The sequence below is a fragment of the Bos indicus x Bos taurus genome, chromosome 6 (assembly GCF_003369695.1).
Source record: "Bos indicus x Bos taurus breed Angus x Brahman F1 hybrid chromosome 6, Bos_hybrid_MaternalHap_v2.0, whole genome shotgun sequence".
NCBI classification, from domain to species: domain Eukaryota; kingdom Metazoa; phylum Chordata; class Mammalia; order Artiodactyla; family Bovidae; genus Bos; species Bos indicus x Bos taurus.
The window spans coordinates 6592869-6612100 of NC_040081.1; the positions used below are offsets into that span (position 1 = coordinate 6592869).

The 19232-nt window shown below is 40.8% G+C and overlaps 1 protein-coding gene and 1 long non-coding RNA gene across 6 annotated transcripts in view; one reads left to right on the forward strand and one right to left on the reverse strand.

Annotated features, from left to right (window-relative positions):
* LOC113893995 overlaps positions 1-19232 on the forward strand; it is a 371757-nt gene that overhangs the window by 224656 nt on the left and 127869 nt on the right. Inside the window, exon 5 of one of the 4 annotated variants that reach the window (XR_003511424.1) lies at positions 1064-1470. The exons of the other annotated variants lie outside the window; for them this stretch is intronic. This is a non-coding gene — a long non-coding RNA (uncharacterized LOC113893995). Of the gene's footprint in view, positions 1-1063; positions 1471-19232 lie in introns of those variants that run through there. 4 annotated transcript variants of the gene reach the window in all.
* Positions 1-19232, reverse strand: part of SYNPO2 (synaptopodin 2) — a 204167-nt gene that overhangs the window by 66893 nt on the left and 118042 nt on the right. The gene's annotated exons all lie outside the window — the stretch shown is intronic.

A 19232-nucleotide genomic window follows, 5' to 3' on the forward strand; every position in this document is an offset into this window, starting at 1 on the left:
TGGCTCTAAGTGAGTGATCACACCATTGTTATTATCTGGGTCATGAAGATCTTTTTTGTATAGCTCTTCTGTTTATTCTTGCCACCTCTTCTTAATATCTTCTGCTTCTATTAGGTCCATACCATTTCTGTCCTTTATTGAGCCCATCTCTGCATGAAATGTTCCCTTGGTATCTCTAATTTTCTTGAAGAAATCTCTAATCTTTCCCATTCTAGTGTTTTCCTCTATTTCTTGCATTTATCACTGCAGAAGGCTTTCTTATCTCTCCTTGCTATTCTTTGGAACTCTGCATTCAGATGGATTTATCTTTCCTTTTCTCCTTTACCTTTCACTTATCTTTTTTTCTCACCTACTTGAAAGGCTTCCTCAGACAACCATTTTGCCTTTTTTGCATTTTCTTTTCTTGGGGATGGTCTTGATCACTGCATCCTGTACAATGTCACAAACCTCTGTCCATAGTTCTTCAGGCACTCTGTCTATCAAATCTAGTCCCTTGAATCTATTTTTCACTTCCAGTGTATAATTGTAAGGGGTTTGATTTAGGTCATACCTGAATGGTCTAGTGGTTTCCCCTACTTTCTTCAATTAAGTCTGAGTTTTGCAATAATGATTTGATGATCTGATCCACAGGCAGCTCCTGGTCTTGTTTTTGCTGACAGATTCCTTTACTAACGCATTTATATTTGACATGTCTATAGTCCTTGAAGGGGTTTCCCTGATGGTGCAGCAGTAAAGAACCCACCTGCCAATGCAGGAGATGCAAGCGACACAGGTTTGATCTCTGAGTCAGGAAGTTTCTCTCCAAGAGGTAATGGCAACCCACTGCAGTATTCTTGCTTGCAAAATTCCACAGACAAAGGAACCTGGCAGGTTACAGTCCATGGGGTAGCAAAGAGTCAGATACGACTGAGCAAGTAAGCACAGCAGTAAGCAAGTAAGCATAGCCCTTGAAACAAAATATACATAGTAAAAATATGAGGTAATATTGTTAGCATATAAGTGTATAATCCAGATGGTCCATATGTTCCCCCAAAATCAGTATTTAAAAAATTGAAATCCATAGGAAAATACGATTGGAGGAAACATGAATTGATACTTCTGCATGAAGAGCCAAGATTGAAGAATGTAGAAGACCTGGGCCACGGATAGCCTGACACTGGTGATGAGTACAATACTGTTTTGTGCTGAACAAAGTCCAAATTGAATTGTGAACTTGATTCTGAGCAAGGTAATTGTGTGCTTATAAAATGATGAACGCATTGTGAAATCTAGATTTTGGCTTATGTCACATAAGGCTTATAGATATAAATCTAAGTACTTTATTCACTCTCTATTGTTCAGTAATTTAAAAACCAAACTCTCAGATAAAATGGTATTACTTTCAGTTTTTAAAAATATTAGTATGACCGTCGTTTTCCCATGTCCTCCATTAAAAAAATGTTACTAGTAAAATAGAAGTGTGCCTTCTGATTTACATGTGTGTGTGTGTGTGCTCAGCCATGTCCAGCTTTATGCAACCCCAAAGACTGTAGCCCACTAGGCTCCTCTATCCATGGAATTATCCAGGCAAGGATACTGGAGTGGGTTGTCATTTCCTATTTCAGGGCATCTTCCTGAACTAGAGTCAAACCAGCATCTCCTATGTCTTCTGAATTGGTAGGTAGATTCTTTACCACTAGTGCCTCCTGAAAGTCCACCTTCTCATATACCTTTGGGTTTTTGGTATATTTTAGGAATATTCTGGCTTCTCTCTATCTTTCTTTTCATGTGTGTGTGTGAAGAGAAATGTCTATCAGCCACTTGACAGTGTATACGACATTTTTCTACCTGGTAGAAAAAGCCAAATGCATTTCTTAATGTGATGTCTGTTATCCCTAGAAGTCCATGAATGCAATTGAAAAAAGAATAAAACAGTGAAGCAACAAGGCAAAATATTAAGAGGACCAGAAAAATATGAAATAATCTAGGTGGCCACAAAAATTGTTACAAGCACACAATAAAGGAAAGCTTGGTTGATAATAAATGTAGATTGAAAGACATGATAATTAGGGAGACAGTGTCTGGGTGTGGCAATATGCTGGCTATGGCAGATTACCCTGGCTCTTATAGCTAAATGGGAAAGCTGTTAACAAAATGAAATAGTTACCACCAGATGTATCTATTATAAAAATAAAATATTATGAGTATTATAATAGAAATTTTAAAATAAATAACAATCATATTTGGGGAGGATTACCTAAAATTCAATTCATTTATTTATATACAGATATTAGTGATGCTCACTAGGTCTCTAATTTATTAGTTTCATCTTTGATTATTGACATTTCTTGATGGAATAAGTACCTTAGATTTTGAAGCTGTCATATTTTTTCCCCAAACATTCTTTTATTTTCTTTATAAGACTGCCTAAGTACTTGGCAGTCACATGGCTTTTCTTAGTAAACCCCAAGGCTTCCATGAACATTTTTAGAGCTTACAACCAAAGAAGTAGTTATGGAATTTCAGATATTAAAACTTTTTTCACAGCCAGAAATTTCTTTGATGTTTGGGTTACTGAACACAAATTTCCTGGATAATTTGTATTCTAGTTATGTCCAACCTAGATAGCATATTCAAAAGCAGAGACATTACTTTGCCAACAAAGGTCCGGCTAGTCAAGGCTATGGTTTTTCCTGTGGTCATATATGGATGTGAGAGTTGGACTGTGAAGAAGGCTGAGCGCCGAAGAATTGATGCTTTTGAACTGTGGTGTTGGAGAAGACTCTTGAGAGTCCCTTGGACTGCAAGGAGATCAGTCCTGGGTGTTCTTTGGAAGGACTGATGCTAAAGCTGAAACTCCAGTACTTCGGCCACCTCATGCAAAGAGTTGACTCATTGGAAAAGACTCTGATGCTGGGAGGGATTGGGGGCAGGAGGAGAAGGGGACGACAGAGGATGAGATGGCTGGATGGCATCACTGACTCGATGGACGTGAGTCTGAGTGAACTCCAGGAGTTGGTGATGGACAGGGACGCCTGGCGTGCTGCGATTCATGGGGTCACAAAGAGTCAGACATGACAGCGACTGAACTGAACTGAACTGAAAAGACCTATATAGTCCACTTCTGTTCCTAAGAGTATTTGTCATATTTCTTTTCAATGAACACTCTGATTCCATCTTGAACAACTTCTCCATAAGAATCTTTTTTTCTTTATATATTGTAAACTATAAAAAAAGGCACTGGTTAGGACATCAACTTTCACACCTTCACATTTTCTTCTCTTTAAGAAGTTGTATATTGTACCGCTGATAGTGTCAGGGTGAGTGTGGTTGGAGTGGGTTGCTGCTTCCCCTTCCCCTCTGCTCAGAGCTTTCTCTTGCTAAAGAAGAGGACATCTTTGCCTTTCTGGTGCCCCAGGGCCTCTGGTTAAAGGCTCAGACAACCCACCTTCCCTCCATAGACACACAGTGGGCTGATGCTTTTTTTGCTATCAAACAATTCATTCTCTTTGTAGAACATAATAATTATAGTCGCTGAATGCTCCAACTGGATATGTGTTCCTAGACTAGCTTGGTGTTAATGTTATTTCAAAACAATGATTTAGTTGTTCAGTATGTGCTCCTTGCACATATTATTTTCCAAAGGTATTTATTTTCTGTTTTAAAACTTGCCTTGGTTATAAAGAAAATTGATTTTTAATAGTTCTACAGACAGGCAGACCCAGGAACACTGACTTCTAAGTCAGGAATGGAGAAAGCCAAGAAACAACATAATTTGTTCTGTAGAATTCCTTAATGAGTCATGAATTTGTGGGAACAGTTCTCTCTTGAAGTAACGGTGAGGGCAGGAATGAAAACAGGAAGACTAGTTGAAAAAAAAAGACATGAGAACCTCCCAATATCATTTCCTACTCCACGCCAAGCAAATGTCCTTTATTCACCCTTGCAGGACACCAGGTACAGCTGACGGTGGGTGTGCCATAGGGAAAATGGAAGCTTACGTGAAAGATTAACCACTAGATCTTAAGACAACCTCCCCTGCCCCAGCCACATTTCTGCCTCGGCTCCTAGAACTCTGGCATCTGGACTTTATACCCTTCTAGAAGGAAAGTAGGAGATTCTGATTAGCCAGGAGCTTTGCCAAGAAATGGCCCCACCTGTTCACCTACTTACTGTAGCAAGAAATTGGTCTTCTAACCTAAGGAAAATTTCTATTACAAGAGATACCCAAACAAGCAAGAAGCAAACATGACAACTATGCTGGGAGGGGGAAACATCAAAAAGTTTGTCAGTGGTATCTCCAGAGTGATATGGAATTCATGAAACAGAAACAGGATGCTACAGAAAAGAATGAGAAAGACTCTCGGCAATTAAAAATACCACAGCTCAGTAAAGAATTTATAATGTTGAAGAAATTTTCTAGAGTATCCTAAAAACTAACAGGTTTAAACAGCAAGACACAGATGAAAACAGAAGAAAAAGGCTACGAAGATTAGATAACATATACTAATAGTTCAATGTATAAATAACAAATTTCAGAATGAGAAAACAAAGAGGATAAATGAAATAAATTATCAAATAAGTAACTCAGGAAAATTTCCCATAATTGAAGTTCATGCTTTCTAGTTCAAAAGGACCCACACAACAGATGAAAATACACCCAAACCAAGGCATGTAATTTGAAATTTCACAAAAAACTTATGTTTCCAAGAGAAAAAGTTACATGCGAGAGATGAAAAAATCAGAATGGTTTTGGACTTCACAAGAGCATGGGAAACTAAAATATAGACTGAGACCTTCACAGTTCTGAGAAGTATTTCCAGCTTAGAAGTTTGAGGGTAGAATACAAACAGTATCAAATATACTGGATTTCAAAAAACCTAGCTCCCATCACTCTTTCTTAGGAAGCAGTTAGAGAAAGTGTGTCAAGAAAATGAGGAAGAAAAACCGAGACATGGAATCTAGGAAATAAAGAATCAACTCAAAAGAGAGGAAAGTGAATCTTCAGGATGATTGAGAAGGGAGATTCCAGGAATTAGCTGTAAACCTGGCAAAAAGAGCTACCAGTCCAAATCAGAACAGGTCAGAAGACTCTAGGCAAGATGTCTCCAAAACAGATAATATTGATAGAGTTACTAATATGTCTTAAAATATCATAAGGTTTATTTAGACAGATACAGAGAGTTTGGGGGTGAGTTAATGATAAATACATAGCAAACTAAAAAAGAAAGATAGCTGTTAATTCTAAGAAGAAAAAGTTGTGAAAGAAAAGAAAAAGTACTCATAGCATACTCTATGGCTTAACTTCATAATACAAGCCTTAGATATTGATTCAACAAAATATGACGCAATTGTATTGGGCGGATGGAGTAGAGGGAAGGAGATTATGTGAGCTTGAGGCAGGGAATGGTAGGGGTAACATCTATGATCTTCATTCTCCATAGTCCTGGACAAGTGGATAATGTTTACAACTAAAACGATAAAGAAATTGCACAATAAGTGTGTTTTTTATAAATAAGGAAACAGCCAAAGGTTAAAATGTCACCTTTGGGAAATCTAGAATTGATTGTTTTTCATCTCCAAGTCTTTTATAAATATTTGACTCTTTAAACAAGGTGTGTGTAACTTTGATAAGGATTAAAAGCTAAATTCTAAAAAGCATCATGGCTTTTGTCCAAGTTTTTGTATTTTTAATATTCTGGTTCTCAGGTATACTGGATCTGAGTAACCTGTGAATCTGAACTTTGTAAATAAAAGTTGTCTTGATTTACTCAAAATTCCACTGTAGAATATTAAATAATCTGTGGGATTTATGGACATGAAAGGTTAGCTTCTTGCCTAATTCTTCAGTGAACTATGAGTATTTAATTAAGGAAAATATTGAAGAGCTGAGTTTTTTTTTTTTTAATATCTGTCCTTAATCTACCAGCCAGTATCAAAACACGAATATATATAAATATATAAATGTCCTTGCACTTTATCTGTAAAAGACTCTGTTCTAAGAGTTTGAGGTGAGGCAGTTTTTCTTTTTCCTTTTGTTCTCCCTAGTCAATTGATCCGTTCTTCCTTTAACTGTACATGGAAGGGCCAGGATGCTGCACAGTTTCAAGGGGCCTGCGTCACATTGCCCACCAGGCTCCTCCATCCGTGAGATTTTCCAGGCAAGGGTACTGGAGTGGGTTGCCATTTCCTTCTCCAGGGGATCTTCCTGACTGAAGGAATGAACCCGGGTCTCCAGCATTGCAGGCAGACGCTTTACCATCTGAGCCACCAGGGAAGCATGCATCACATTAGACACATGTTAATGACACCCCTTGTGGGGCACCAAGTCAAGGAGAAACAAATGGTGGTTATGAAATGAGAGTGACTTTTGACCTCTTGAGAGCAAAGTGTAAGGGCAGAGAGCAGCGTGGAATACAAATTCTACAATAGAGAGCTCAAGAAAATTCTACTTCACTCGTTTCAAATCCTAGACCTAACTTATTTGTGCCCTAGCGAATGACTTCAGAGTTTTGGTGCTCAGAGATTTTCTAGGTGTATGTCTCAGCAGCATTGAGAGAGAAGGAAGGGAAGGAGGGAGGGGAAAAAGGAAGGAAGAAAGAACAAGAAGACATAGACCCTCTGCGCACATGACATCACTGAATTCTAAAGGTGGAATGAAATGTTTTAATGAAATCAACTTGCTGATCTTTGCTTCCTCTCCCTCCTGTCCTCCTCCCTTCCCCTTTCTCCTGGAGTCTAGCCCTGGCAACTCAGACGATGATGAAGTCATAGGCTCCAAAATATGGCCATGGTATGAAGGCAGCAGCACAAATTTTTAGACAGCATTTCAGCACCACACTGCAGGGCCGAGAAAGGAACCTTGTGTAATGTGAGCAGCTATGAGCTTGTGCTATTTTATTAATCCAGGGTGTCTATCTCTGGGGGTTGCATTACCTGTGGGTGTGTGTGTCTTTTGCAGTCTCCTGTTTTATACGACAGTCATCAAGAAGGCTTCCTTTTCTCAGACAAGCCAAAAGGAGAGTGGAGATAGCTCAGTATTAACCCTAACTCTGGGGTTCTCACCTTTGAGCAAGGTCTTTGACATTAAAAGCAAAGCAAGACTGAAACGACCTCTGACATCCCCTGCTTCTAGATTCGGCTTCTGTGTGTGTCAGTCTCTTGCTCCTTCTCACCTCATTAAGTCGCCAAACCTTGCTACCTGCAAGGAAAGATTGATGGAGTGATAATGGGGTGTCTCTCCTCACACAGCAGCCAGTGCTCTTCCACTTGCTTATTGAAGGAGGCTGGCTTTTCCTCCAGGGGGACCCACATTCTGGAGCTCCTCCCTGTTAACAGACCATTCTTCAAAGCTCTTCAACTCCTTGCCAGATCCCTCAAAGGAAAAATAACTTCTTGGGCCACAACATGGAGGTATTTAATGTCTCTACTTCAAAACCTTGTAAACACGCCAAGCAGCAGTGCAAAAGCTGAGAAGTAGGTGAGAAGAAAATTCTTCTCTGTGTGTAGAATCTGTTTTGCGTTTCCCAGAATGTCCATCCTGTGTTCAGATTGGATGTTTCCTTCAGAACCCAGACCAAAGGGCTGTTCCTCCTTCATGGAGTCTTTCCTCTGATTACCCCACTTTACCTTCCAGGCAGGAGTATTTGTAGTCTGTGAACTCAATAAAAATGGCTTTGAGGGACTTCCCTGGTAGTCTGGTGGCTAAGACTCTGCACTCCCACTGTAGGGGGCCCAGGTTTGATCCCCAATCAAGGAACTATTAATAGATTCCACTTGCAACTAAGGCTTGGTGCGGCCAAATAAACAGATAAATATAAAAATACAAAACTTTTTTTAAAAGGAGTTTTAAAAAATGACTTTGAGTTTCTCTTCTGGATAATTGCATAACTTTTAACTATTAGAAAACATATTATCTCCCCTTCTAAACTGTGTCTTGACAAAAACAGGAAACTCATTTAATCTCCCTACTATCCAGACATAGTAAATTAGTAATAACAGTGACCACAGCTAAACCATTTTTGCCATATACACACTATGTCTAACCCTCACAACAACCCTGAGAGGCTATTAAGTCTGTTTTGCAGAAGAAGAAACTAAGTCTCGAGGGGTTAAGTGGTTTGCCCAGGATCACACTGTCAGGAAGTAGCCAGCATCTCACTGAACTTATCATTTCAACCAGAATCTGTCTTCTTCATCCTCTGCTACAAGTTAGAAGGAAAGAAATGAAGGAAGGAAAGAGGGAGAAAGGAAAGGAAGAACATAAAGTTAAAAATATCAGAATTTTGCCCATTGGAATAGTACTTCACAGACTCCCGGAGGAGTAAGAGATTGAAGAAAACTTAACACAGCCCATCCTCTCCTTTACACACAGAGAATAACTGAGACCAGAGAGGTTAAGATCCCTAGTCAAGGTTGCACAGCCTGTGACACAATGAAGACTAAAGCAGACCTTAAGGACCCTGACTCCAGTTCCCAAGTTGCTCTTTCTGTAAGATGTAAATTTGAAGCCAGAACTAAAACATTAAGATGTTTAAAAGAGGACAGCAATTCATAGATATATAAGCTTGTTTGCTTATTTAAACTTTTGCTTATTAAAATCCTCTGGCTACTAAGAAGCAAGAGTTTTAATTGCTATAAGTTTTCTTGAGTAATTTTTTCATCTCCAATATAATATCTAAAATATACAAAATAGCATAATTTTATTTTGTTGTTTCACCAAAAAGGAAATATGCTTTTTAAATGTCATTTGTTACTTAGCAGTCATAACAGTGCAAATAGTGAATGCTTCACCTGCTAAATGCATACTTCTGAACAGCACAAAGGCAGCAAAGTTTAGAATACGATCAAGCCAGTGAGATGTGAGTATTAAAAATCTCTCTCTATATAGGGCAAAGTTCAGGACCGTGTCATTCCACCCAATTAGCTGATATATACTTAAGGAAAAATGTGTTTAGCAAGCGTCATCAGTTGAGCAAATCCTAGATGACTCCGAAATCTAAAAAGCAGCTCTGTGTACTTTCACAGTGTCGTGTCAACACCCCCACCCAACCTTCTCTCAGAATCTCAACACTGTCTCCTTCAGGAAGCTTTCCTCTTCTTCCTGAATTCTTTCCATCCTCCCCCAAAGGGAAATGCATCCTGGCAGGAATCTGGGACATCTAAGATCCTAGGAATAAGGGAAAGGGGGTTGCCTCTGAGAGAGAACTATAAAATCAGCAGCAACAGATGAGAACAGGAATTTTCAGAGTTACTTTAGATAAATGAACTGAAAACGGACAAGAGCAGCCTAATGGAAAGAATTACCATTATCGAAAGAAAGAAAGTGTCTTTCTGAATAGGATGTCCAGCTACAGAAGTTAGAAAAGGGAAGGAGGTAAACAGTGCCCATAAAAGTACTGCCCAGAGGAGAAGGTACCCAGATGGAGGTCTTGATCCTCCAATACCAGGTGCATCGAACTGTGGACGTGAGTACAGCAGGTGCCCACAGTTGCGTCTTTCAACTCTTTGTTCTGATTCCACACACAAAGCCATTTTGTCATAATAATGTGGTTTCTAAGGGAAGATACAGCACTGGCCGGGAGAGGCAAGTATTCAGGCTTCTTGTCAATGTGCTTTAACCTCCCTCTAAAGGAAGAAATCAGAATTCTAGCTTACCCTCGGACTTCTTGGTCTTTTAGGAACATGAGTCAGTATCCCCAGAGTGCATTACTGCTTCAACAGTGACAAGAACTGTTTTTAGAATTTGGATAATTGATGGTCAGGCCCTGGACTATGTGAAATTTACAAAGATCAGGCCACCTTTTGTCAGTCTGTCAGTCAAATTTTCCCTACCTCAATATACCTTCTTTTAAATTTCAGTTAGAATTAATTGATTTCGTCTCTTACCCACTGGATAGACATTCATTTCTCTCTCTCCCTTAGGGCATATCTTATGCCTAATATTATATTTACTTTTACTGTAAGACAGTATATATCATTGAGAGAAGGTATTGTTTTGTTTATTCAATTGCTGTTTTCAGTGTCAGTATAGAAATGAGTAAGATATAGAGGATTCTATATACTCAAGTAGGGGTAACAGACAGAAAAACAAGTTATACATATGGCAAAGCAATAATAAAAGTATGTATAAAGAACTCATTTGTTCTTTAGAGATGCAACAAGAGGGAGAGATGAACAATGCTGGAAAGCCTCCCTGGAGGAGGTGATGTCTGAATTGGATTGTGGAAAATAAATAAAACTTCACCCAAAAGATCAGAAGGGGGAAGAATATTCAAAACAAAAGGGAAACTATATGCAAAGGCAAAAAAAAAAAAAAAAAAGTGTGAAATGACTTGAGAAGCAAATCACAGCTTGTGAAGTGAAGTTACTCAGATCCAAGCCTGAGGCTGGATGGGTGGAGAGAGAATGAAAGATTCATGTATTCCCCGGGGTGGAGTTTGTACTTTACATTGCAGATGACAGAAGCTAGCAGAGGCTTTCCATTCCAGAAAAGACTGCATCAGATTTGTATTTTAAAAGATATCTTTAGTACCAGTGTGGACAAGGGAATGAAGACAGGTAAGACAGAAAACAGCAAGATCAGATATATAAATAGAGGAATCCTCATCATTCAGTCCCTCAGTCATGTCCGACTCTTTGCGACCCCATGAACTGCAGCACACCAGGCTTCCCTGTCCTTCACCATCTCCCAGAGCTTGCTCAAACTCATGTCCATTGACTCGGTGATGCCATCCAACCATCTCGTCCTCTGTCGTCCCCTTCTCCTGCCTTCAATCTTTCGCAACATCAGGGTCTTTAATGAGGCAGCTCTTCGCATCAGGTGGCCAAATAGATAGTGTTAAACTAATTAAACAAGGAGGCTATTAGACAGAGGTGGCTCTAATGCTGTAGCTGCCAATGTAAGCAAGCCAAAACCTAAGTCTAAAGGTTACAAAATCAAAATGCTAAGGCCAAGCAATCACAAACACCCAAGTAGGCTTTACATTACAGCCCATCCATAATTTCCTTTCTTTGCTTCTGCACCTTTTCTATTTGTCTTTCCCCTATCTCCTGTTGGAGGCAGTGCTGCTAACTTCAGGTGTGGCACTGCCCAACTGGAATCTGCAAATGCTCAGATAAACTCTTGAAATTTTCAATATACCTGAGTTTACCTTTTAACAATAGGTAGCAGATAGAGAAATGATAAAGAGATAAACTAAGAGATTATTATATAGAGAGAAAATAAGAAGGCATTTGGAAAAGTTCAGGCTAGTACTGGCCAATCAGTTCAGTTCAGTTCAGTCGCTCAGTCGTGTCCGACTCTTTGCAACCCCATGAATCACAGCACGCCAGGCCTCCCTGTCCATCACCAACTCCTGGAGTTCACTCAGACTCACGTCCATTGAGTCAGTGATGCCATCCAGCCATCTCATCCTCTGTTGTCCCCTTCTCCTCCTGCTCCCAATCCCTCCCAGCATCAGAGTCTTTTCCAATGAGTCAGCTCTTCCCATGAGGTGGCCAAAGTACTGGAGTTTCAGCTTTAGCATCATTCCTTCCAAAGAAATCCCAGGGCTGATCTCCACTGGCCAACAGAAATATATAAAACACAGACATAGGCCACATGTCACACATATAACTTTAAATTTTCTAGTGTCCATGTTAAAACATAAAAAGAAACAGGGAAATGCTTTAATATATATATTTATTCCAATATACATAAAATATCCTTTCAACATGTAATCAATGTAAAAATTATTAATGAAGTAGTTTTGCTTTTCATTCTGTTTTTGTACCCTGGTGTGTATTTTATATTCATGCACGAATGCATGCTCTGTCACTTCAGTCATCTCAGACTCTTTGTGACCCTATGGACTGTGGCCCTCCAGGCTCCTCCATCTAGCAGATTCTACAGGCAAGAATACTGGAGTATTGCCATCCCCTCCTCCAAGGTATCTTCCCCACGCAGGGATAGAACCCATGTCTCCTGCGTCTCCTGCATTGCAAGTGGATTCTTTACCCGCTGAGCCACTTGGGAAGCCCATTTTATACTTACAGTGCATCTCAATTCAAACTAGCCATAATTCATGTATTCAATAGTCACACATGGCTGATGACTACCATATTGGACAGCACAGGTTCCGACAATACATGATGAGGCAGTGACTCTTGTGGGAATGAGAAAGACAGGATACATTTATAATATTCTTATGAATTTGACAGGAATTAGGGACTTATTACTTTGCCAACAAAGGTCCGTCTAGTCAAGGCTATGGTTTTTCCTGTGGTCATGTATGGATGTGAGAGTTGGACTGTGAAGAAGGCTGAGCGCTGAAGAATTGATGCTTTCGAACTGTGGTGTTGGAGAAGACTCTTGAGAGTCCCTTGGACTGCAAGGAGATCCAACCAGTCCATTCTGAAGGAGATCAGCCCTGGGATTTCTTTGGAGGGAATGATGCTAAAGCTGAAAGTCCAGTACTTTGGCCATCTCATGCGAAGAGTTGACTCGTTGGAAAAGACTCTGATGCTGGGAAGGATTGGGGGCAGGAGGAGAAGGGGACGACAGAGGATGAGATGGCTGGATGACATCACTGACTCGATGGACGTGAGTCTGAGTGAACTCCGGGAGTTGGTGATGGACAGGGAGTCCTTGGCGTGCTGCGATTCATGGGGTCGCAAAGAGTTGGACACAACTGAACAACCGAACTGAACTGAACTGAACTGAGGGACTTATTTATGTCAATAATGAGACAATAGTTGAATATAAAGTTTTCCAATTTGGAAAATCTTGCTGGATGACAATGCCATCAGTCAAGTAAAGGAAGCAAGTTAGGGAAACTAAGATGATGGATTTGTTTGGGACTTATGAATTTGGGGTGTGAGAAAGACGTCTTGCCTAGTGGGTAGAGTAATGCCAATAACCTACATTATATGTTTCTGTGTTTCAAACACTCTTGTAAGGGCTTTTTGTATACAAATTCATTTAATCCTCAGAACAGCACTAAAAGATAGATACTACCACTGTCCCCCACATTGCAAATGAGAAAACTGGGGTATGGAGAGAATAAGTCACTTGGCCCAGGTCTCATTGTTATCAGATAGCAAATGAGAGAGGAAAGATTTAAACCCAGGCAGTCTGGCTCCAGGGTCAAAAGTTACATAACACATCGCACAGCTGCTCTCAAAACAGGGCCGACAGAATCAGACAAGTCTGCATCTAGATAACTCCTTGTATACATCATCGGTTTTCTCATCTGTGAAAAGAGAATGATAGGCCTAACCCATGCGGTTATCAAGAGGAATGACTGACACAATCTATATAAAGTGTTCCTCATAGCAATAGGTATACAACAAGTAGTAAACAGTATTAATAGTTGCTGTTATCATTATATACATTGCACTTGGAGCTTAATGCAGACTTCAAGTTGAGATATCTATTTCCCTTCAAGTACCTAACGTGGGATGTGGTCTGAGTTCTGTCTTTAAAAATAAACAACAAATAAAAGGACTTTGATTCATTACAAAGACTCATTTAAAGAACTTTACAGATGAGAGCTAAAGGCTGGAATCATCCTGCAACAATAGCTAAAACAATCACAGGCATTTAGATCATGAGACAGCACTGCTGAGTGTTCATAGCAAGTAGACCTTATGGAGAATTGCATTGGAAGTAAAAGTATTGCTTGTGCCCTCAAGAAATCTAGAAGAATAGATTGAATACATTATGAGAGCACATTTGTTTGTGTGCATTTTTATTAGTTAGTGATAAAACAATCAATATAAATTATTTATGATACACGGATCTATGGTTACTTGGTTAGAAATTCCAGACAATTTAATCAGAAGATCTAGGTTTATCACATCTCCCATCAGGATAATCTCATTATTGTATGGGCAGGCATTTGGATAAACAAAAGACAAAATTAAATTAACTAAATAACCAAAAGCCATAAACAAAGGACATCTTGCTCTACAATGCCTGGCATTTTAAACTTCAGATTTCCAATACATTCATATTAATTACACGCCATTTCCTGCCAAGCTTACAGTCATGTGACCTAAGTTAGCACTGTAATTAGCTTTTGCCTCTTACAAAACACTCTGCTTTTTTTTTTTTTTTTTCCCTCTAGCTGATGAGCTGCTGGGTGCAGAACCTCTTGAATAGTTTTAAAGAAAACTTTGGCAATCAATCAGCGCTCAGACTTTCATGATCCCCCAGTTCACATGTTGAGTCGAGTGCTCATACTGATGCATCCAATCCATTGTCATTCCATCCCTCAGCTCTCTACATTCCTTTAGGTGATAGGCCTCCTCTTTCATATCAGGACTAAACCAAAAACACACTTTAATGCTCTGAATGCCAAGCTCATGTGATTCTTCTCATCTCAGGTTCTGTCCGGAGGCCCTCCTAGGAAACCTCTCCACGACAAGATGTTCAAGTGGGCCACATACCTTGCTTGCCCAACAGGCACAGGAGATGAGTAACAAGTGTGTTTATAGATTTTGTGGTGCTCCAGCTGTCTTCTGCTAAAATTGGTATATTTTTGGCTATCTGCTTCATCCTCTGAGTAGTTCAAACATCACCAGCAGGGCCCAGTGGTCTGAGGATGCCACATTTAGATTCTTTGTAGGTATAAAACAATTTGTCAGATGGTTGCCTAATATGGTGGCAGTAACTGACCCAGAGACCTCCAAAAGAACTAAATGTTCAACAGCAATAAAAAGGGAACATTAATTAGATCAGGGACCGTGCATGGGACTGGAGATCAGCCAGTCAGGCTTTAGACTGTCTCTCCCCCAACTTGCTGGGTAAGAAGAGTAGGTAAAGCATGAACTCATGCCATCCCTTCAGGAATCAAACTTGCTAATAGAATGTATTTTCAACCCGTTGAAGACAGACATTCATTTGAGAATCCTTTACAATTTAGAAAATTCAGAATAATATTTCAAATGCAAAAAGCACCTATATGTATGAAGAAGTGAAGTGAAGTCGTTCAGTCGTGTCCAACTCTTTGCAACCCCATGGACTATAGCCTACAAGGCTCCTCTGTCCATGGAATTTTCCAGGCAAGAGTATAGGATGGTTGCCATTTCCTTGTCCAGGGGATCTTCCTGACCCAGGGATCGAACCCAGGTCTCCTGCATTTCAGGCAGATGCTTTACTGTCTGAGCCACCAGGGAAGCCCATACATATGTGTGTGTATATATATACACATATATATATGTATATGTATGGAGGAAAAATGTGGGGAGGAGGAAGAATGTGGAGAGGAAGAGAAGACCCTGGAAGCAGTTAAAGGGGTTCCCAACAGACATCTAAGAACAGCGTATGAGGCTGTGGGTTATGTATAGGATGAAATCTTTGTCACAGGAGTATAGGCCAAGAAATCTGTCTGCTAAGAGAACTGTGCTTGAAGAGCAAATGGAGGAGGGAGGGGGGCTGCTGGCCTACACACAACTATGCAGCAAGTGGATGGGTCCAAGAGTTGAGTGGAAAGTTGTTTGAAGATGTCAGAATTTCATGCAGACGTGTTAACAAGCTGCACTTGACGATCTGATCCAATGGACTATGTTCTTCCTCTGAATTTTAAACCAACTGAAATCAAGAGACTTCATAAAATGAAGCAAATTTGTCTAAAAAAGTTTCCAAGTAAATTTAAATCCCCTAAAATTATGTTTCTCTACAATGGCCAACCGCACACACTCTATTGTGTTTCCTATTTCATTTCTACCTTGTAAAGGACTTTTTCCTTTTAAAAAGAACACACATACCCACACCCACACCCCATCCCACCCTGTCCCTACATACTACACACTTGGCTTCCTGCCTTCAGTCTCTTCCTTCTTTAATTAATTCTGCAAATCAGTGTCAAAGGATTAATAAATATTTATCTCAAGTTGCTTTACTATTCAAGGACTAACATTGACTTCCCATTAATTCTCAGATCTACTGTACTTGGTTTTAGTAGTTATCTTAATAAAATAAGCCTAGCTTTGCCTGACTACCTGCCCGGGGTCCAGAGTAGAAGATACTTTCTCTATGATCACAGCCAGAGTAGAGCCTCTAAATAAAACCACCAGATGATGCCTCAGATCTGAGTAGCGAGAGAAGCTGCAACCATGAAGAGGAGTCAGGATACAAAAACTGGAGTGTGTGCATGCTAAGTCATGTCCAATTCTTTGTGACCCCATGGACTGTAGCCCACCAGGCTCCTCTGTCCATGGGATCCTCTGGGCAAGAATACTGGAGTGGGTTGCCATGCCCTCCTCCAGGGGATCTTCCAGACCCAGGGATCGAACCTGCGACTCTTTTGTCTCCTGCATTGGCAGGCAAGTTCTTTACCACTAGCGCCACTTGGGAAGCCCCAAAACTGGAGGGCAGTGAAGAAAACTCTGTAAGTGAGGGGCTTAGAGACAGGCTTGGAAGGTGGACAGGAGCTTCTGAGACAGGCTAGAATTCCAAACCTAAGAGCTAATAGCAAGTCCAATCTAAGTCTTCACTTACCATACAAGCAAGATGCCCACAGATGCCACAGTCTGACCCCCATCCTGTGGCCCCATCTCTTGCCACAGTTCTACCTCACTCCACTCCTTCCTCCAGCCTAGAGTGTGGTCACAGTGAAGCTCTCCCAATACCTAGAACATGCCAGGCTTTTGCGGGACTCTACACCTTTGCACATGCTACTAACTCTGGAGTGAATTCCCATGAATTCTTTTTTGTTGAACTTCATTAAATGCTGTCTTTTCCTTCTTTTTTATTCTTCTATTCTGTCCTTGCTCAGCCAAGCTCTTTTCTGCTTCACAACAACTGTACACACTATTTCTTCCTAGAAAACATGTACATGCTATTTCTTCCCTTCTCTCTTTGTATGGCTAACACCTTCCCATCCTTTGGTTGTTGGCTAATATCAGAACTGACATCCTCCCAGCCCCTTTCCCTGGAAGCACAGTTGTTAGAGCCACCAGGAGCCTCCAATCTGGCTCAACTCAAGTGCCCTTCAGAGTTCCCTGCAAAGGTCAATGGCTGAGGAGCCTCAACAGCAACATGTTTCTTTCTCTCTCTCCATTCTCACTCCTCTCTCCTCTTCTTTAATTCTCTCTCCCAAAGTCTAATCGCTTCAGTTGTAAGGGTTTCCAAACCTTGACAGAAGGTTCAACTTTGATTAAAATTTCTCTAGAAGATCACTCACCTGTTGTAGATTATGAACAGTAGGTCTTGCATTTCCCTTCCTTGATTAAAAGTAAATAAATAAGGTGGTCACACCAAAAGGAGTCACTGAATGAGGCCAGAAATGGCTTTGGGAATAGCATTTGAAGCCATGGAATCAGTGATCTTACCTGCATAATTTTATGTTTACACACAAGGTAGCTGATTTGGAAAGATACCTTAGCCTGGGCTGGACTGAGTCCCAAGCTACGTTAGCCTAGCGCTCTTGCCAAAAGACCCTGAATACATTTGAAAGTCACAGTTCCCCCATCTCAGCCCCTCTGTTTATCCTTAGTGAGTCTATTTGTTTGGTTTGGGCCTGCCCCTCCCTGTGGCAGAGAGAGGTCCGGGGTCACATCTGTTTTGTTCACCACTGTGTCCCTAACTTCTGATACAAAACTTGATTCATAATCATGCCCTGCAGTCATGTGCCAAATAAGGGACTGAACAAGTTTCTTACCTATTTTTTCAAGATTAAGCAAAAAATGTTAATTCCTAGGTAGAGCGCGGCCCCCCCTTTTCTTGGGCAACTATTGGTTGTTGCCTCTAAGCACCCACCACGTTGTATATACTACTCTTACAGAGCACGGGATCAGACATTTTCTGAGACTCTATCACATGCACTGTGGCAGGGACTATTTATACATATTTCTCCTTTCATTCTTTCAACAATTTTAAGAGATAGTACTCTTTTCCAGATTTACAGATGAAGAAACAGGCCCAAAAAATCCAAGTCACACAACCTATAATAGGTGTCAAAGCCTAGACCCAAAGCTAGGACCCCTTCCCTCTTTTGCAAAACCCCTTTCCATTAGATCATGCTGTCATACAGTTGGAAGCTTGATATCATAATTATCTGTCTGCTGGTTCGTACCACCCCTGGAAGCCAAGACCATTCATATAAACATGTTTATGTCCACAGCACTGACCCATGCCATACTTAACATCAGAGTTAAAGAATATGTGAACGAATGAATTTGGTTCTGTCTACTGATGGAAAGAGGACTTCTGTGGCCTCAAGGCTTGCTCTCCGAGACTGCTGCTAATACTGAGCACACACTCTCCGGAGGGCTTCTGCCCAGGCCTGAACACAAGTTTGATCTCCTCCACCAAGTCCCTGAGCCTTAATCCAACCCCTTGTTTCTTCTGTCTCCACCACAAGATTCCCCAGCCCTGAGTGCATCTGACTTCCTTCTGCCTCGTGGGGTATTTCTATCTTAGTGATCAGCACAGCACCACAGAGGCATGGCCACATGACACACTCCTTTGTTACTTGGAACATAAACACTTTTGCTTTATTTGCAGCTGAAGTCACTGCTACCAGGAGTTGTCAGTCAGTCCACAAGGTGAGCCCATGACTCTGACAAATTCTTTTGGGAAATCAAAAATAGCATGCGCTCTGTCTTCAGATTCTTTCGGGCTTGATAGGGAGATATGATCACACACGAAACAATTAGAGAATGGTGCAAACAAGTTTAGAGTCATAGGCCAATTTGAGTCACAGTTTGAGGTCCTGACTCTCAGTCTTAATCTTGCCAGAACCTTAGCTCTTCTCCACTGCACTCCAAAACTCTCTGCACATGCTGTTCAGTCCCCCAGAAGTTGACAGTATCCTCCCCAGGTTGGGCACAGGGTCTCACAGGCATAATCATGACCCACGGCCTGATGCTTTCAAATGTATTCAGTCTTCTGGCAAGAGCACCAGGCTAACACAGCTTGAGACTCAGCCCACACTAGGCTAAGATGCCTTTCCAAATCAGCTGCCTCGTGTGTAAACATAAAATTTTGTAGGTAAGATCACCAGTTTCAGGAATTCAAATACATTTCCAAAGCCTCATTATGACCTAATTCAGTGACTCCTTTTCGTGTGACCACCTTATTCATTTTTTAAAAAGCAATTTTTAAAATTTATTTACATATTGGTGTGCTTGGTCTTCGTTGCTGTGCAGGCTTTTCTCTGGTTGCGGCAAGCAGGGGCTACTCTGTTGCAGCACGGGCTTCTCAGTGTGGTAGCTCCTCTTGTGGAGCGTGGGCTCTAGGGCACGAGGTTCAGTAGTTGGCGTTTCCA